The 20,073-nt window shown below is 43.5% G+C and overlaps 1 protein-coding gene across 5 annotated transcripts in view; it reads right to left on the minus strand.

Moving 5' to 3' along the window:
- Positions 1 to 20,073, minus strand: part of LOC146869312 (RNA helicase MOV-10-like) — a 524,894-nt gene that overhangs the window by 167,945 nt on the left and 336,876 nt on the right. The window lies entirely within an intron of this gene.

Genomic DNA, 20,073 nt, shown 5'->3' on the forward strand with positions numbered 1-20,073 from the left:
CAGGACGAAGAAAGAGATGGGGAAATAAGACTACAGATAGAGGGAATGACATAAGACTGCAGGAGCGATGGCACTGAAGAATCGGGAAGGGGAGAGAACAAGGAGAAGTGAGGGACTCAGAAAGAGAGACGCAGAGGGATGGATGGGGAAAAACAGGGAGTGTGAGAGGAAGTGATCGAGAAAAAGACGAGTGAGTACAGGGTGGGTGGAGGAGACGGACTAGAGGGAGCGATGAACAGAGAGAGGCAGCAACAGAGAAAGAGAATGATGGGGACAGGAGTGGACATAAGTGATGGAGAAGAGACCTTTGTGTGGTCGAGAACGGAAGGAAAGAGTGCGAGAGAAAGATAAAAGGGGAAGGAAACGACAAAGAAAGAAACCAGGAAGAGAGTGAGTGAGTGATAAAAAGGAAGTGATGGAGAGACTTGAAGGAGATGATCTGATGGAGACACACAGGGAGGAGAGTGAGTGATAAAGAGTGAGCGATGAGAGAGACAAAGAGGATAATATATGATGGAGATACAGGGAGGAGAGAGAGTGAAGACAGTGAGTGATAGAGAGGAAGTGATGGAGACAGACATAGGAGATTGTCTGATGGGGTCACGCAGGGAGGAGAGAGTGATCGAGAATGAGTGATGAGGGAGACAGAGGATATTATAGGATGGAGACACAGGGTGGAGACTGAGTGAAGAGAGGGAGTGGTGAATAGAGATAAGGTCAATATTATATGATGGAGACACACACAAAGGATAGTGTGATAGAGAATGAGTGATGAGCAAGACAAATAGGATATTATATGATGGAGACACAGGGAGGAGAGTGAGTGAGAGGTAGTGATGGAGACAGACACAGGAGAATGTCTGGAGACACGCAGGGAGGAGACAATATTGTGTGATGGAGACACACAGAGAGTGAGTGTTAGAGAGGAAGAGATGGAGAGAGACTTGAAGATAATCTGATGGAGACACAGGGAGGAGAGTGAGTGATAGAGAATGAGTGATGAGAGATACAAAGTAGATATTATATGATGAAGACAGGGAGGTGAGTGAAGCGAGTGAGTGATAGAGAGGAAGAGTTGGAGATACACACAGATGAGATGGTCTGATGGAGACACGCAGGGAGGAGAGTGAGTGATAGAGCAACAGAGTGAAGGAGGGAGAGAGACAGGTTATTGTGTGATTGAGACACACAGGGAGGAGAGTGAGTGATAGAGAATGAGTGATGAGGGAGACAAAGAGGACATTATATTATTGAGACGCAGGGGGGAGAGGGAGTGATGAATAAAGACAACAACAATATTATATGATTGAGACGAAAACAGAGGAGAGTGAGTGAGAGAATGAGTGAAGGAGAGAGACAGGATATTGTGCGATGGAGATACAAACAGAAGAGAGTGAGTGATAGAGAGGAAATGATGTAGAGAGACTCGAAGGGCATAACCCACAGACCACAACCCTAGAAGAAGCACAGACAACCTCGGAAGCAGACCTGTGGAGAGTGGAGTAGGCAGACCTTTTTCCTACCCCCAAAGACATGTACCCTGTGGAAGTCCTACATGAAGAAGTCAACCGGAGGGGCCCCTTCCAAGTATCCTGCAGGGGGGGCCCCCTCAAGTTTCGTTACACCACTGGAGCGAGCAATAGCCAAAGCAATAAACAGGAGCCCTATCTCTGCTCTATTTCTTTTATTCGCTTCTATGCTGTCTAATAGCCCTAAAATGAATAACATGGGAGTGATTAAAACCGGGAAATCTAAGACCTTAGTTAAAAAGATCTCTAGTTCCTGCACGAAAATTTACATTTTTGGGCATATGAAGAACATGTGTAAAGAATCAGCTGCAGCTAGATCACATCTATTGAATGTTCCTCCTCTTCGCCCTTTCGCCCATTTAGCTACTTTTGCTGGAGAATAATATAGATCAAAAGCTGACATACAGTGTTGGCTTGACTTCTAAGACTCCCTGTTAATAACACTTGATTTGCTAGCTTCAAGGAATCCTCGCAGTATTTATTGAATCCTCCCCCAACATATTTTCCCAATTCCTATTCTGCACTTCCAAATCATCCGGGACAGATTGAATTACATTTTGATAGATCTTCCCTATCCTGGACTTATTCCTCAATAACTCCACATAGGGAATGCTTTCTGATATTCCCTTTATCCTGTTCTCGTTACTGCTTAGAAAGCTTCTCATCTGTAGGAATTTAAAAAAATCCATTTTATCCACCCCAAACCTTTCCTGCAGATCCATGAATGACATAAGCTGACCTTCCCTGCATAGATCACCACGTCACTAATTCCTTTTTCCCTCCATCTGAAAGTGATTTGATCCTGAAAAAACGTTGGGAGTAAGCCCGGCACAGAAAATGGAGTATATATCAATTTTGGGATCTTTAGCTTCCGTTGCACTTGTCTCCATACCACATAAGCAGCTCTTAAGATTTTAAATTTAGTTTTTTATAATAACTCGGTTCAAGAATCTTGACCAGGCACCCTTTAACTCCCGCCCGAGTCCTATTTCATATATTGTCGGTCTGGCTTCCCCTGAAATTTGTGCTTTATCCCCCACTAAAAGAATGCCCATATGTTGCAAAATTGCCGCCTAATAATAAAGGAAAACGCCCATCCTCTCCTGCTTGTTTTGGGAGGGTCATCCATTTAGCCGCTCTCCTTGGTGTGCGGTACCCCAATAAGAATCTCTGACAAATCCTATCAATCTTAGTTTGCTAAGGTAGATGAGGGGAATTGTAGCGGAACTGTTCTAAAAATGTATAAAGACTTTGGGAGGACCGACATTTTGATGACATTGCTGTGACTGCACAAAGAGGTGGAGATGATCTAACTTCTCCAATTTTTTACTCCTATTATCTATTATTGTGGAGTAATATTTATATCAGGTATTTTTTCTATTGTAGCTGTAATTCTTACCCCTAGGTAAATTGCCTCCTGGACAACCGGGAGATCCAGCGTTTGAACAGGTCCAGAACATAAAATTTGCGTTTTCTCGATATTTAATTTATAACCTGAGAAGGTTCCAAACTGTTCTGCCAGTAGCTTTACCTCTGCAATTGCCGAAATAACATCTGTTGTAAGAACCGCGATGTCATCAGCATACGCAAGTGCCCTATAATGAATATCATCAATCTTAACCGCCTTAATATTGATGTCCAGCTGCAATGTCCAGCTCCAATTTTTGTAAAAAAAGGATCCAAATAGAGGGCAAAAAGCAGAGGTGAGCATGGATAGCCCTGCCTTGTCCCTCTGCCAATATTAAAGTCCCTTGGGTTTTGGCCTGATATACGGATTGCAGCCTTTGGAGAGAGATATATAGTGTTCTTATCGCCTGAATAAACTCTCCACAGAATTCCTTCCATTGTAAGGCATACCACAGATATCGCCAGGAAACCCTGTTGAACGCTTTCTCGGCGTCCAACAGGGCTAACCCCAGCGGTGATTCCGTGGCCTGCGCTCGATCTAATAGAGCTATAACTCGGCGCACATGATCTGTTGTATCCCTTCCAGGGATAAATCCATGCTGATGAGACGATACTAGAGGGGTAATAACCTTACCTAATCTAGTTGCAAGTCTCTTAGAATAGATTTTGCTATCGCAGTTTATGAGTGAGATAGGCCGATATGATGCTGGTATTAGATCAGATTTTTTTAAATACTATTATAGCCGTCTTTTGCCATGAATCCGGAGCATATCCCCCTTGAGCATTTCGGAATATCTGCAGAATCTCCTGCTGACAAGATTTAAAGAATGTCCTATAAAACTCAAGGGGAATACCATCGGGCCAGTGGTCTTACCAAAGGCTAGAGAATTTAGAGAAGTTTTTAATTCTTGCAAAGTAATTGGTGATGCAAGAGTTTCATTTTGTGTATCTGTAACCCTCTTTGTTTCTAGATCTTTAAGAAAGGCTGCCTCGGGTTCTCCATCTACTAAAGTTCGTCCCTCTCAGTATATAATTGTTCATAGTAGTCTTTAAAAACATTTAATATTTCTGTTGGGGATTCTTGAGTCTGTCCTGATTGATCTTTGATTTTGATCATTCTACTCGCTACCTCACGTTGCTGCAGGCGTTTTGCTAAGATCCGGCCAGTGTTCTCCCCTAATTCATACTGGTCATCCCTATATTGTACATATTTAGCCGCTACCTCTGAGCCAAAGTGCTGATGTATTTTAGCCTTGATAATTGAAATTTCCTGCTGGCACTCCTCCTTATTAAGCCCTTTGCTAACACTTCTCGTGCGCTCAATTTCCGCCACTTCTAACTGTTTGAACCATTTCCCCATTTGATTCTGCAGAGCTTTCTGTCGGGAAATGGAGAAGCTTAAGATCTCGCCTCTGATCCCTGCCTTGAATGTATCCCATACTGTAGTATCGGCAGATTAATCTCTGTTTATATTAAAGAATTCAACAATCCATTTAGTCATGTGGTCTTTGTAAAGTGGATTGCACAAAAGTTTTCTATCAAAATTTCAGGGCCTTTGAATCCTAGTATGCCCAGACAGAAGAACTTCAACTACCAAGTGTTGTGATCGGACGTTGTTCTTGGGTAGATTTCCAATTTAATTATTTTAACTGATTGGTCAGAGATAAAAAAAATAATCCAATTGGACTAACTTATTATGGGGAGCAGAGTAGAAGGTAAATCCTGGATCCATTGACCTATGCTCAAACCAGATGTCTATCAGGCCTTGTTCCCTTACTAAACTTTGCAGAGCTTTATAAACTTTTACTTTCCTGCCCTGATATGGCAAGTCAGTGTTAAAGTTACTAGCCAAGTGAATGATAAAATCACCGCAGAGGATCAAGGGGTGTGGCCATAGGGCAAGTTCTATTCTTAAGAAATGTAATATGTCAGGATCATCTAGATTAGATTCATAAATGGAACATACTGCAATAGGGTCACTGCCAGCTATTCGTTCATATTCCACTATAGCCCACCGTCCCATCTTATCTTCCTTAACTCTCTTACAGATACCCACGCTGTATTTTGCAAGGATTGTTACCCCCATTGTTGTTGTTCCCTACCGAGAGCATGCTAAGATGTTAAACCCAAAGTCTCGTAGCCACCCACGCTTGTTCCAAGGTATATGAGTTTCTTGCAGGCAAGCTACTTCAATCTGCATAAATCATAGGTATTTAGCCAGTATACCTCTTTTTACCCCTATCATTAAGGCCACAGACATTTAAAGAACAAATTCGGATTTTACCCATTATCCTTATAGTGAAAAGACTCAGATCCTGACTCTCCAAAAGTAACATTAAATTATGAAAATGTATACAAATTATTTCAGTCTTCCTTAAGCATATGTACATATTATGACATGTAACAATCAAACATTGTCTTAACCTTTGCTTCCCCCCCAACCCCCTCCATCCCCCTGCCCCTGAACCTCCCTTCCCTGCCCCCCCACTATCACCCCCCCCTTGTGTCCCACCTCTCTTCACTAACGGCTAGACTAACCAGGTCCTGTGATGAAAAGGGAGCCCTCCCTCGTACCCGCTCCATTTAGGAAAACAGAAAAAAACACCCAAAGTCAAAAAAAGCCCACCGATGCCTCCTCTCCAGAAATTGCCAAACAGTAAATGTATCTCTTTTCCCCATGTAAAAGGGTTTACTCAAGGGATTGTAAAAATTCCTTAGCCTGAATTTCTGATGAAAAAAAATGGGGGATTTCCCTCCAAATTACTTTGTTTGGCCGGATTCAGTAGAAACACATGCGCTCCCTTATTCTGGAATGGCTGTATTAGCTGACGAACTCGGCAGCGGCGTTCTACTGTTGTATGGCAATAATCGGGCCTTACAACAAAAGTTTGACCATTAAAGGATCACTGTCGATCTGGGCGGGCAAGATCATATATTGCCTGGTGGAGAAGAAAATTCCCCACAAAAAACAAAATAGCTCGAGGTTTATTCCCTGCTGATGCGGAGGATTTCCTCTGTTTAAATTGAAATCTATGAGCACGTTGTATCTCTTGCACCCAGTTCCAATTCCCCAGCTCAGGCAATGCTCCTTTTAAAAGATCGACCATAAACTTTAGAGCGTCACCCCCCTCAATCCCCTCTGGGATGCCAAGGACGCTCAAGTTATTGAGTCTCACCCGATTCTCGAATTCCTCCAATTTCCAGCGAGTGTCCGACATTTGATTCTCCAGTGACACGGTCATCTCCTTATGGGTTGAGGCTTCGTTTTCCAACGCATTAACTCTGCTTTCTACTTCCTCATTTCTCCCCAGAAAATCAGAGCTGGTCTTTGATATCTTCTGGATTGCCCCTTGCATCTTCCTGCACGCTGTCTGTACCCTCCGACTCTCAATGTGCGTTTCGTCTTTATGCACCATGATACTTTGGTATATGGAGTCAAGGGAGGCAGGCTCGGCTTCACCTGACTTGCTTCCAGCTAGGTGGGTGTTCCTTCTAATTCTGGGGAGACAGTAGTCCCATAGAAGGCCTCAAGTTTTCTTTTCCTTTTTACTGCCTCTGTTGTAAAGATTCCTTCCCTTTTTAACTGTGCCAGCGTCAGCTGGGGTTTCCCCTTGCCCCTTGTTGGACTCACTGGAATCCGATAACTGACCCTGGCTGTCTGAGTTAGACCAGTCTGTGATAACGATTGGGAGAAAAACGTATCCGCAGCTTCCACCTCCTCTCCACGATCGTTAGCAGTCTCTTCCTTTGGCCCCTCCTGTATAGCACTAGGACCAGCTAATTGAGATGTTTCATTGCCTGCCATTGCCAGTTCGTCATCATTCTTTTGCTCAGGTATTTCCCCTTTACCATCAAGGCACTCTGAGACCTGCCCCTCTCCACTAGGAGAAATTAAGGTTTGGCTCACCTCACAGGCCAAAGGTGATTGTATCCTGGGCAAAGCGTCTTCCATTTGGTGTAGACTGCTGGGTCCAGTGCCTTGCGAATGTGGAGCTAAGCTTGTGGGGGACGGCTGGTCTTGCATCTGTGCAATTTTTTTATTAGAGACTTTGTCTAAATCCTTCACACTGGTGCGAGGGGGGGGGTTCTTGAAAAATTTCAGCCAGATGCCTTCTGTTTCGCCTGGTGGGGGGTCTTTTCGCTGAGGACCCCTGGTCTGCTTTTAATATGGGCTTCTTGGCTAGCGCTCCTGCCTCGCCACTGATTTTTGGTTTTTACTGGAGACATTGCCTGAACTGGAGCCTGATTAATGCTGCTCCCAGTCAGGGCAGCTCCGGTGACAAAAAGCAGCACCGGCCAAGCAGTGCAGGTCGGAATCCATGAAATGAGAACCGTCCGAAGCGAAAGGACACCTACAATCCTCACGAAGCGTTTTGCGCAGCCTACTGCAGCAACCACTTCTCCCCAGAGCATACTGTAGGTGGACTGGAAAACACGATACGGGGTGGTCGAGCTGGAGGGCTCCCAACAGCCGCGATTAGACAGCCGCCATCTTGCCGCAATGTTAATTTCCCATAAAAAAGGGTTTTAAATTACAATTCCATAGACAAACTCTACACTCCCATCTGCTCCCAACTGAAAGTTATGTATTAAAGTGTTAAATGTAATGAGTTAACCCAATGTTATCCTATGGGACAGGTAGGCCACAGGGTATTGGAAGAATCATTTAGGAGTATTTTACTGCCAGGGCATGTAAAACTTATAAGTACATTGTGGAAATATGGATTTTTCTGGTCAGTTATGTCCCCTATCTTGGACCCCAACGGTTCTATGTGCATGTCACAAGTACATGTATGTTCTCTCCAGTTCCAGTTTCCAAAACGCAAACATATGTGCGTCCACCGTCAACATGTTCTCTGTCAGATCCGCCATCAATGGGCTGGATATTCGATTCTTAAGTATGAAAGGCCACCGACTTTATATGGCTAAGTTACTCTATTTTTACAGTTCAGGCAAGTAGGCCCGATTCTGTCCTCAAAGCCTTCCCTGCTCTCTGTCTCTGACAGCTTCAGCTTGAGCTCGCATCTGTATCCATGAACTTTGTCCTACTCCCTGTGCAGCTAACGGTGCCTGCCCCGGCCAGTTTTGACTGCCTGCCAAGAAGCTGTATTTCACCTTCGAATTATCTACTTTGCTCCTCAGCCGATGCATTCCTGTCCAGTGATTTAGGTAAACATTTCCTTTAGCTCTCAAGCAAAAGGACTCGGCCTTTCCGTCCTCCTGCAAGTAATTCATAGCCCTGTTTCCATGGAAAGTTTTCTGCCCCTCGCATCTCATATAGACACTTAGACGCTTGTACACGCACACAGTCAGTATAGAATAGATTCTGTCCGAGAGTCTCTTCTTGTGGATAACATAGTTCTCTAAACATAGGATGTTAGATATGATTTGGGATTAGGTTGACTTGACCCCCCAGACTTCTCGTCTCCACATGTAGAGCTAAATGTCAAGTCCCCTTCACCCCCTAGTTGCACGTCAATCACACGTCATGCTGCTGCGCGCGCATCTATGTTAAGTATTATCTTATAGATCCACCTATGTATTACATCATAGCCAATCATGTTCCTTTTTACTCATTATTACACCCATTTTCGGCTACGCACACCAAACGTCAATGTCCTTATCAATTGTTACGCCTACTGTATTCACTTCATTGTGATGTATGTATTATAAAAGTTACTGCTTGTCAATAAAGTATTGTACTTCACTTCCTGAACCCTCGTGGTGACGGAACCTGAAGGCCGCCACTCGAGTCGGCCATTTTGGAATAAAGACCATTCAGAAAATCTCTTATACCACGGATTCTGCCTCTTGTTATTTTGAGCTATTTTACTTTACTTTAGATTCCGTATGAAATTCAGTCACGGTAGAAAAAGAATATTTACCACATAATGGCGCCCGAACAGGGACACTTTCTCATCTCACGCGCCGGCGGTGCGTTGCAGGCCCGGTCTCCTGCCACAGCTGGACGGACCATAAACGCGTACCAGCAGGATTTCCTGTAAGCTCCCTCCGGTCAAGCGGGGGCGACTGAGGCTGCGATCAACCCAGACGAGGCCGTGAGAAGTGCGAAGTATCCCGACCAGAGCCTAGCTGAGAGAGCAAGATCCGAGGTATACAGAGGCCCACCAGGTTTTCGAAATCCCGATGTCCAAAAGGTCCGCTGTCCGCAGTCATCGAGTCCCGTTCATTCTCTGAGGCCTTCCGTTTCAAGGAGCTACTCGGTGAGTACCATCGCCGGGGAGGCGTGTTGACGCGCACATAGGTTGTGCCGGTCAAGACGGATTTGGGTACACAAATCCGGTCTGCACTGTTTAGCAGTGTATATGTACTGTTTAGCAGTATATCAAGTATTCCGAAGTATTCAGTTTTTGTCAAGAATTCAGCTTGGTGATTAGTTATGCAGACTGTCATCATCGTCGGTCATTTTTAAAATGTTTAATGTTTAATGTTTAAAGTGTTCAAATGTCTTGCATATTGTGGTATGAATGATTGTTCATTGTTCACCGTTCATTATTGTGTTTTCCGTATTAAGTGAATTCAAGAGTAAGTATCAGATCAGTTGTCGAAATGCCGCTCTTCTCGAAGTTAAGACAGATTACTACCAGAAAAGGGGTGCTCGAAGAAGCAGTTCCTATTCCTCCTAGGGACACCCCAGGGCATTTTATGTATCACAAGCATGGCTTAGATGCCATATTGTTTCTTGATCTATGGGTAGATTATACCAAGGGATTGCCGGAAAGTCAAAGGTGGCCCGCAGCGGGAACCTGGGATGCAGAGTGCATCATGAAAGTGGAAGAAGAGTTATGGAAAAGAAAAGTCAGACAGTCACAGAAAGACGCCGTTGAATTATGGCGTAAAGAATCTCATAGACGTACAGAAAAAGCACGTAGACAAAAGGAGGAGTAAAGAGAGTTCAAAGGAAGTTCAAGAAAATATATTAATTGAGGAAGGTATCCGAGTGAAATCAGAACAAGTAGATAGACAAAGAAACGCTCTTATGAGTGGTATGTACCCCCTCCTAGCCGAAGGACTACCTAAGGCTGTTCCAGAGATGCCAAAAGACTTGCCACCCCCATTATTTCCAATTAGGGTACATCCAAAAGGGCATCCCAGAACCGCAGAAGATGTTTTTCTTTCCTCATATCTAGACGACGCAGCTCCCGAGTATGCTAACCCCACACCACATAGACCGTCTGGCGGAGGGGTTCAACGTCAGGATCAGGTATCTGTCCCCGTGCAACAACAAGTCCCGACACGAGCTCCGGCAAGCACATCTGTTTCCGCATCTGCCCCCGCAATCGATTCTACAGTGGTATCGACACCTATAGTTGCTGTATCACGTTCGACGAATCCATTCACACCCGACGCCCCTGAAGGAGCCACGGGAGGTGCAAGCAATACTTTTACGCCACCTAGAATAAATAAACTTGTTTTTCAAGAATCAGCGCATTCACGTACACCCAAGTTCGTAAGTGAACGTACGCTTAAGGAACTCCTTATAGATTGTAGATATGACCCGGTGGTCGGTAAAGAGGACGAAATGGTCCTGGCATCCTTACGTATCAGACGAGCTGCAGAGTATTTAGCAAGGTTACCAGGAATGATTACGCATCTAGATAAAATATATCATTTTGTCCAAACAGGGCGAGACCCAGAATGTATTAACAGAGCTATGGAATTCCAGAAAGTAGAGATACAGGGGGAACTGTTACGTTTCCTCATAAACTGTGTGATCAGAAATCAAGACCGACCGGGGGTAGACCCGAATACAATGCTTACTCTTACAAGATGGAGCCAGAATATATCAGAAGGGAGACACGATAAGAAAAACTGTATAATAGCCATGTGCCGAAAAATCCGTAGAGAAATAGAACGTATTCACGAAGAAAGATTGGAAACAGACGAGTTCGAGCAAGATGAAGTATCCGAATCAGGGAATTCCGCAAGACAGTCAGAAACCATAGCATACGTAGGCAGAGGAAGACCCTGTGATAATACTAGATACTTTTCTGATCCCATACACTCAGAATGTCCAAATAATAGCAGAACGTATCCGACGTCTGTAATAAATTTAAAGTCTCCTGAACATTTGTTCCAAGCCGCAGATAAAATACTACGAGGACGAAGGGGTTACCATCTCCTCGATTCCCTGGATGAGCAAGAATTAGCCAGATCAGCCGTTCACTGGATTGACAGTCCTGAAAAATACGGTGATGAGACCGTAGCACACACGTTTTTTAACCTTAGTACAGATGAACAACGTTTAGCTGGAATCTATATGATTCAGCAGCTTCTTATACTATATAAGAGCCAACATGCTGACCCTGGTCCTTTACCTGATATATTAACGGAACTACTCACGAACAGATGGAGAGGTTCTAGTAACAAGTTAATTAAAGAAATATTAGTGTCACGTAAACAGTATGTCCTTTTTGTAAGTCCGGATTCTTTCTCGCTGCCCCGCAGAGAAAGAACGCCGTATTATATGGATAGACAAAATCCCTTACGAGAAGTGCACCCAATAAAAGGCGAAGACAATGAGTTTCACCGTGTATTTGTATACACACCCATATCAAAAATTGAATTGTTAGAAATGAAGAAAGTAGTACCAAGTCATGACAAAGACCCAGCGGGTTTCCACCGAGAAATTAAGGACATGTTGCTGATGGGAGAGTATACCTATCCTGATATTATGACGATATTAAAGGTGCTCTTACCTGCTGGCATTTATGAAAAACTGAAAGAAAAAGAGTGGGAAGTGGGAGACCAAAAGATAGATTGGACAGCATTAGAAACGGAAGAAAAGGCCCGAGCTGCAGGTTCAGGGCTCGGGGATAAAGTCAAAGCATTACCAGGTTTACTAGTACAAGTACTGCCACGTTTATTAACTACGAAAAAGGAAGATTGGGGTGCAATCACGGCCTGTAAACAAAAGCACGATGAAGACACAAGTGACTATTATGCCCGATTTGAAAAATGTTTTGGAATAAATAGTGGTATAAAAACAAGTAGTGAGTCGTATCCACATTTATTTGTGACAAAATTAGTAGAAAATGCTTTACCTCCAGTAAAGAATAGAATATTGAAATTCGAGAGTACCTGGCAAAGTAACACTCCGTCACAAATGCTACAAATGTTACAGTATCATCACAATAGAATTAGAGATGAACAAGAACACGAACAAAGACGTATGAAAGATACAAAAATGAAAATGCTAGTGTCTCAGACAGTACCGGCTGAAGGACATAGAAAGGGTACGACACAGTCCGATTCAGCAGGACCGGTAAAAGGAACATGCAATTATTGCAAAAAGCCAGGTCATTACGTACACGATTGTCCAGTTCTAAAACATAATATCGCCATAGGTAAAACACAAGAAAGATCACGGCCACATAGACAAGATCAGAATGAACAAGGAGCTATGCCGCATTCCCAGGCCATGCCAGCCGCACAACAGCCAATACAGTTTGTGCCAGCTGCACCACCGTTGCCTGTTACTGCCACACAAACCACAACACGACAAATGTATCAGACTGCACAGTATGAATATCCTGAGTATCAGCGTTACGCATGAACCAGCCTAGAGAGGGAAGTTGACTTACCGCTTATCGAGATTCCTGTAGATCAAGAAGGACCTTATGTACATAGTGAATTATTAGGTCAAGATAGAAAATTCTTACTCGATACAGGGGCAAGTCGAACAACTATAAAACGTAGTGAAGTTCCAGGGGCACCCCTCTCAGGCTCTCAAAATGTTTCCCTTGGTTTTTCAGGAAAACCTATTGTTAATGAAGTATCACAGCCTCTTCCACTTACGATAGGACCTTTGACACGAACCACAGATTTATTGCTTACTAAATCATGCCCAGAAAATCTGTTAGGAATTAAAACTCTGAAAGCCCTAGGAGCCATAATATGTTGTTCTCCGGAAGGAGTAAGATTGTTTTTACGTGATTTTAAAGGTCACTATGTATCTAGAGACATGGATCCCCGACTACAGACTTTACCAGCACATCTATGGGCACAAGGCCCTACTGATGTTGGTTGCATGAACATTACACCATACCGAGTTACACTCAAGGCAGGAGTGGTATTACCACGAATGCGACAATACAAGTTACCGCAAGATGCTGTAGTGGCTTTGTTGAAAATCATTGATGAGCTAATTGCCCAAGGAGTAGTTGTAGAAACAGACTCCAATGTATGTAATTCGCCGATAATTCCGATTCTTAAACGAACTGACCCTACTGCTCCGCCAGTATACCGATTGGTTATTGATTTGCGTGAACTAAACAAGTGCATTGTGCCACAATTTCCTGTGGTTCCCGATATATCATCATTATTGACAGCAATTGATTCCGAAGCAACATTCTTTACTGTAATTGATCTCAAGAATGCCTTCTTCAGCGTCCCAATAGATCCGGAAAGCCAATATTTGTTCGGATTCAGTTTAAATGGGCGCAGCTTTAAATTCTCACGCGCTCCCCAAGGATTTACAGAAAGCCCCAGCATCTACAGCCAAGCACTGAAACGAGAACTTGACAGTATCCACATGCCAGTCAACACTGCACTGTTTCAATATGTCGATGATCTGCTGATCACCGCGAGAAGCGAACCTGAATGTGAAAAGGCTTCTCTGACAGTTTTACATTTTCTAGCCGACAAGGGGCACAAAGTGTCTCCTTCTAAGCTGCAATTCTGTGTCCAGCGAGTTATTTATCTTGGTCACTCGCTGTCCAAGGAGGGAAGGCAGCTTACACCAGATCGCATCCAGTTAATTGCTAACATGTCAATACCCCAGACACAAAAGGAGGTGCGGGCTTTCATAGGCCTCACTTCATATTGTAGGCAGTGGATCCCTCAGTACGCATTTCTAGCAAAACCTCTCATTCAGTTAACCACACAGGAGGCAGCCACATCGACTGTTCTCCCTTGGACTCAGGAACATACACAAGCTTTTGAAAGCCTAAAGGAAGCTTTATGCCAAGCACCTGTTTTAGCAACACCATGTTATAGCAAACATTTTACACTCTTCGTTACAGAACGCGAAGGTACTGCTTTGTCAGTACTCACTCAGGATCAAGCAGGATCACGCAAGCCATGTGCTTATTTTTCCAGTACATTAGATCCCGTAGCTCAGGCTTTGCCCGCGTGCCTGAAATCAGTGGCAGCAACAGCTTTAGCAATCAGACAAAGCGATGCCATAGTGTTAGGACATCCATTGACAGTACAAGTACCACATGCAGTAGAAGTTCTTGTGAACCGAACACAGACACAACACTTGACCATAGCAAGACTTACCGGTTATGAACTAACATTGTTTCAGCCACACATAGAGATCCGACGGTGTAATACATTGAATCCTGCTACACTATTACCTGTAATTGGAACAGACCCACTAGCTCATAATTGTGTTGAAATTATTGAAATAAAGACGAAACCTAGACAAGACTTGACAGACGTTCCATTGTTAGATCCAGACCTGACGTTGTATGTAGACGGATCATGCATGAGAGCAAGTACAGGAGACTTAGTGGCCGCGTATGCAGTCACAACAGACACTGAAGTTATTGAGACAAATTGTATAGATACTTTGTCAGCCCAAGCAGCAGAACTTATTGCTCTAACACAAGCCTGTATTCAAGCCACGAATAAAAAAGTCAACATATACACTGATTCACGTTATGCATTCGGAGTTGTACACGACTTCGGCGTGCTGTGGCGAGAGAGAGGTTATTTAACCTCCCATGGTGCCCACATTCAGCACGGAACCCTCATTCATGCCTTGTTAGACGCAATACATCTACCAACTGCCATATCGATTATGAAATGTAAAGCACACACGAAGGTTACTGATATCATTTCTCAAGGCAATGATTTAGCTGACAGAACAGCTAAACAGACTGCTCAGAATCGCACATTAGACATGACAAAGCCAATAGTTCAGACACCAACACAGTGTATGACAATTAAGGATCCCGCACTTGACGTGATTGACATACAGACACATGCTACTGCAGAAGAATTAAAGAAATGGACTGAACTAGGAGGGATCCAGACAGATCAGGGATGGATGACGAAGGAGAAATCTGTATGGTTTCTTCCTGACTCTATGGTCCAAGCCATTATAGCTACAATTCACAGCCCAGCGCATTTAGGAGAGAAAGCTATGCTAGATAGCATTCAACACATTTGGTTCAACAAACATTTACGAGCGGCAGCTAAACAAAAAGTCCGTACCTGTATGATATGTTGTCAGTTCAACCCAGGAAAAAGTGTTCCCGTAGAACAGGGTGGATTCCAGACTCCTGACCATCCTTTTGAAGTGCTCCAAATGGATTATATCCAGATGGAACGATGTCGAGGATTCAAATATGTTCTGGTAGTTGTCTGCGCTCTCTCCCGATGGACTGAGGCGTACCCAGTATCAGATTACACGGCCCCGACTACTGCCAAACAGTTAGTTCGAGAATTCTTCCCGCGGTACGGTTTACCACGTGTTGTATATTCAGATAACGGCCAGCCTTTCTCATCCGAATTAATGAAACATGTCTCACTCTTGTTGGGATATCAGTGGAAATTCCACTGTGTCCGACACCCCGAGGCAGCAGGTCTCGTGGAACGACATAACCAAATTTTGAAAATCAGATTGTCTAAAATATGTAAGGAGAAAGGTGTTGACTGGATAGTAGCATTACCAGTTGCACTATTTTACATAAGGATGGTAGCACACTCTCGAACAGGGCTATCCCCGTATGAGGTGATCTTCGGAAGACCACCAAATATGTGGGGGACGCCTATACCACGTAAAATAACTGATGTTAATTGTAATATGCTGACAGATTACTTGGCTTCCTTGATGTCTGCACTACAATCTTGTCGTTCACAGGTAGCTGCAGCTTTTCCTGACAACACTGAGGTGAAACCCCATGATGTTGCTCCGGGGGATCTGGTGTTTGTGAGGAATTTCGATCGGAAAACCCAATTGGAGCCCAGGTGGAAAACACCGAAGCTAGTCCTGCTGACCACAAGAACAGCCGTGAAAGTGGAGGGCCGCAAAGGATGGATACATTCCAGTCACGTTAAAAAATTTCATGGACTATCCTCGGATATAGACACTGTGCCCTGCACTCCCTCACAGACTGATTCAAAACTTCCTTTTGTTGAACAGAATGACTCTCAGTGCTATAAATTAAAGCTTAGGCCCAAACAGTCGAGCAATTTGATTGTTTAAGTCCTCTCCAAGGTGAAGCGGTTGAATTGTCTCCGACATGTATCCCTTGGACCTGAGTAGAGAAAATACCCGAGAAATGTTGAAACGACAGGCGTATTGTAAATCACTGCGTAGCTACTGTATGAGGACATTATTAATTTTGTTTTTATTGAGTGTTTTAGTAATTATTACGAGTGTGATTTTGCACATATATCATCCTATCTCTAGACATGTTTATAATGTTGCTGCAGAACATTCTTTTAGTGACCTACCGCCACATGAATTATCTTATAGACTTGCGCTGCGCAATAACACCTTCATTAGCATGTTACATCATTCCCATCAGACTAGTAATGCCACCAATTGTTGGGTGTGTGGCCGACTCCCTCCCTATCAGAATAACAAAGGAGTTCTGCCTTTCTTTCCACATCCGTTCACACACAATGGCTCCTGTGGAGCATGGTTTAGTTTACTAAATTCCATAGACCCAGACACAGCAGTTTATCAACAACATTGGATATGGGGAAATCTGAATCTAGTTTTATTCAAAGTCTGTCATCCTAATAAGGAGGGTCGCCCCAGTAGAACAGGAACTGATCTAGAAAATGAAGTGTATAAATTAGGTAATTTTACACCTAATCTTATGATTCTGAATGTAAAATCCGAAGTTGAACTAATTCTGCCCACTATGTCAGTATTTCCAGTTAAGGGTGAATTATGTGTAAGAAAAGTTGGTTCCATACATATGGGCCATAGCCAATGCGTTACTACAATAGAATATAGTGATCAAGGTAAATCGTCATTTAGAGCTTCTCGCCATTCTTACTTTATATGTGGTCAGACGGCATATATGCGTCTGCCTCTAGATTGGGATGGTACCTGTTACATAGCATTCCTTTTACCACCTGTTTTCCTAGCTCCCCCTGATTATTATCGGAATGTTCATTTAGTACACAATAGAGAGCAAAGAGATCTCCCAGTTGTCGATTATACTGAGACGGCATGGGACAAGTATGTAGATTTCAATAAAGGTATCTTTCCCTATATAGGTACAATATCAAATAGTAAGCTGATACGCAGACTAACCAAGACTCTCGAAGCTGTAGTAAACGAGACTATAGCCGCCCTAGGCAATCTGACAGAGGAACAATCAGTGATGAGAATTGTTGTTCTCCAGAATCGTCTTGTCCTTGACGTCATCCTGGCCGATAGGGGCGGAGCTTGCAGGGTCATCGGATCCAGCTGCTGCATATTCATACCAGAAAATTCGCCATCTGTATATAAAGCTATAACACGCCTTCATAAGATTGTGAGCCAGATACACGAAAATCCAGGCACTTGGACGTGGTCCGGGTGGTTTTGGAGTGTGATATCAGCCTGGGGATGGAGAGTTCTATCCTTCCTAGGTATTGGCCTTCTTATGCTCTTCAGTTGTTGTTTATGCCTGCAATGTGGACCAGCGATTTGTGGTCTGTGTGCCACATCATGCATTCCATATCAAGGTTCTCGTTCAAGATCCCGGAAGAAGAAAGAAGAACAAATGATGCTATATGAACAGATCAATGGATTGATGAAGATTGATATCTCGTGAAGGGCAAGAAGGGGACAAGGAGGGAATGTGGAAATATGGATTTTTCTGGTCAGTTATGTCCCCTATCTTGGACCCCAACGGTTCTATGTGCATGTCACAAGTACATGTATGTTCTCTCCAGTTCCAGTTTCCAAAACGCAAACATATGTGCGTCCACCGTCAACATGTTCTCTGTCAGATCCGCCATCAATGGGCTGGATATTCGATTCTTAAGTATGAAAGGCCACCGACTTTATATGGCTAAGTTACTCTATTTTTACAGTTCAGGCAAGTAGGCCCGATTCTGTCCTCAAAGCCTTCCCTGCTCTCTGTCTCTGACAGCTTCAGCTTGAGCTCGCATCTGTATCCATGAACTTTGTCCTACTCCCTGTGCAGCTAACGGTGCCTGCCCCGGCCAGTTTTGACTGCCTGCCAAGAAGCTGTATTTCACCTTCGAATTATCTACTTTGCTCCTCAGCCGATGCATTCCTGTCCAGTGATTTAGGTAAACATTTCCTTTAGCTCTCAAGCAAAAGGACTCGGCCTTTCCGTCCTCCTGCAAGTAATTCATAGCCCTGTTTCCATGGAAAGTTTTCTGCCCCTCGCATCTCATATAGACACTTAGACGCTTGTACACGCACACAGTCAGTATAGAATAGATTCTGTCCGAGAGTCTCTTCTTGTGGATAACATAGTTCTCTAAACATAGGATGTTAGATATGATTTGGGATTAGGTTGACTTGACCCCCCAGACTTCTCGTCTCCACATGTAGAGCTAAATGTCAAGTCCCCTTCACCCCCTAGTTGCACGTCAATCACACGTCATGCTGCTGCGCGCGCATCTATGTTAAGTATTATCTTATAGATCCACCTATGTATTACATCATAGCCAATCATGTTCCTTTTTACTCATTATTACACCCATTTTCGGCTACGCACACCAAACGTCAATGTCCTTATCAATTGTTACGCCTACTGTATTCACTTCATTGTGATGTATGTATTATAAAAGTTACTGCTTGTCAATAAAGTATTGTACTTCACTTCCTGAACCCTCGTGGTGACGGAACCTGAAGGCCGCCACTCGAGTCGGCCATTTTGGAATAAAGACCATTCAGAAAATCTCTTATACCACGGATTCTGCCTCTTGTTATTTTGAGCTATTTTACTTTACTTTAGATTCCGTATGAAATTCAGTCACGGTAGAAAAAGAATATTTACCACAACATGTCTAACTTTTTTTTAAATCACTGCACCCAGCCCTATGGGCTATTTAGGGCTCATCTTAGGGGTGACTTCACTGTATTAAAAAGGAAGGTTTTGGCCTGGCAAGAGGTTTACCTTGCCAGGTTGAAATGGCAGTTTAAAACTGCACACAGGCTACAGTGGCAGCCCTGAGACATATTTAAAGGTCTACTTAAGTGTGTGCCAAAATAAGTGATGCAGGCCTATTAGTAGGATTTAATTTACAGGACCCGGGTACATGTACTACCAGGGGCGTAGCTTGGTCAGTGAGATATGGGGTGGAGGGGGAGAGCTTCAGATTTTCCAACAATCATGCTGGCATATAATATTGAAATACATTATATGACAAGCAGGATACATGAGAGAAGCTCAAGAGGCAGAGGAAAGGGAGATGAATGCAATTGGTAGGCATACAATGTGAGAGAAAACACAATGTTCTGTAAAATATCCAACATTTTTAAGGACTTTTTAACTAGATGGAGAGATTGTGTGTGCATTTTTGGCTGTGTGAATGTAAAACTTCCAGGTGAATTTTGACAGACACCTCACCATACCCGACTGAAAGCACCTTTACACAATTACTTCTCAGAAAATACATTTATTTGTGAGGTGATAACACCCCAACACCTCCACCTGGAGCTATGCCCTTGTGTAGTACCACTTTACCAGGGACTTACAAGTAAATTAAATATGCCAGTTGGGTGTAAGCCAACTTTACCATGTTAAAAGGAGATAGCTCAAGCACTTTCACACTGGTTAGCAGAGTCCCAAGGGCAGCAAAAACATGAGAATGGAAGGCAAAAAACAGGAGAAAAACCACACCAAGAATGCCAGGTCCAACATGGGGATTTGTGCAGGATAGTTGGCTGGAGGCAGTTAATGTGTGTATGTTCAAATCAAACGTAACGTTCAAACATGGCTTGTCAAGACCAAGTACTTCTTCCATTTCACTAGCCACATACATACATTTCCAGGAAGGCCAGTCATTTAAAAAAGTCATTTTCAAAACACAATTTAGGGCAAGGAGGATCCCATCTACAGGCATAAGGAAAAACACAGAGCTCTAGCGTGGCTACAAAGTAGACTATGGAACGTTAAAAATAAAA

Source organism: Triturus cristatus, chromosome 1_1 (genome assembly GCF_964204655.1).
Source record: "Triturus cristatus chromosome 1_1, aTriCri1.1, whole genome shotgun sequence".
Lineage (NCBI taxonomy): Eukaryota > Metazoa > Chordata > Amphibia > Caudata > Salamandridae > Triturus > Triturus cristatus.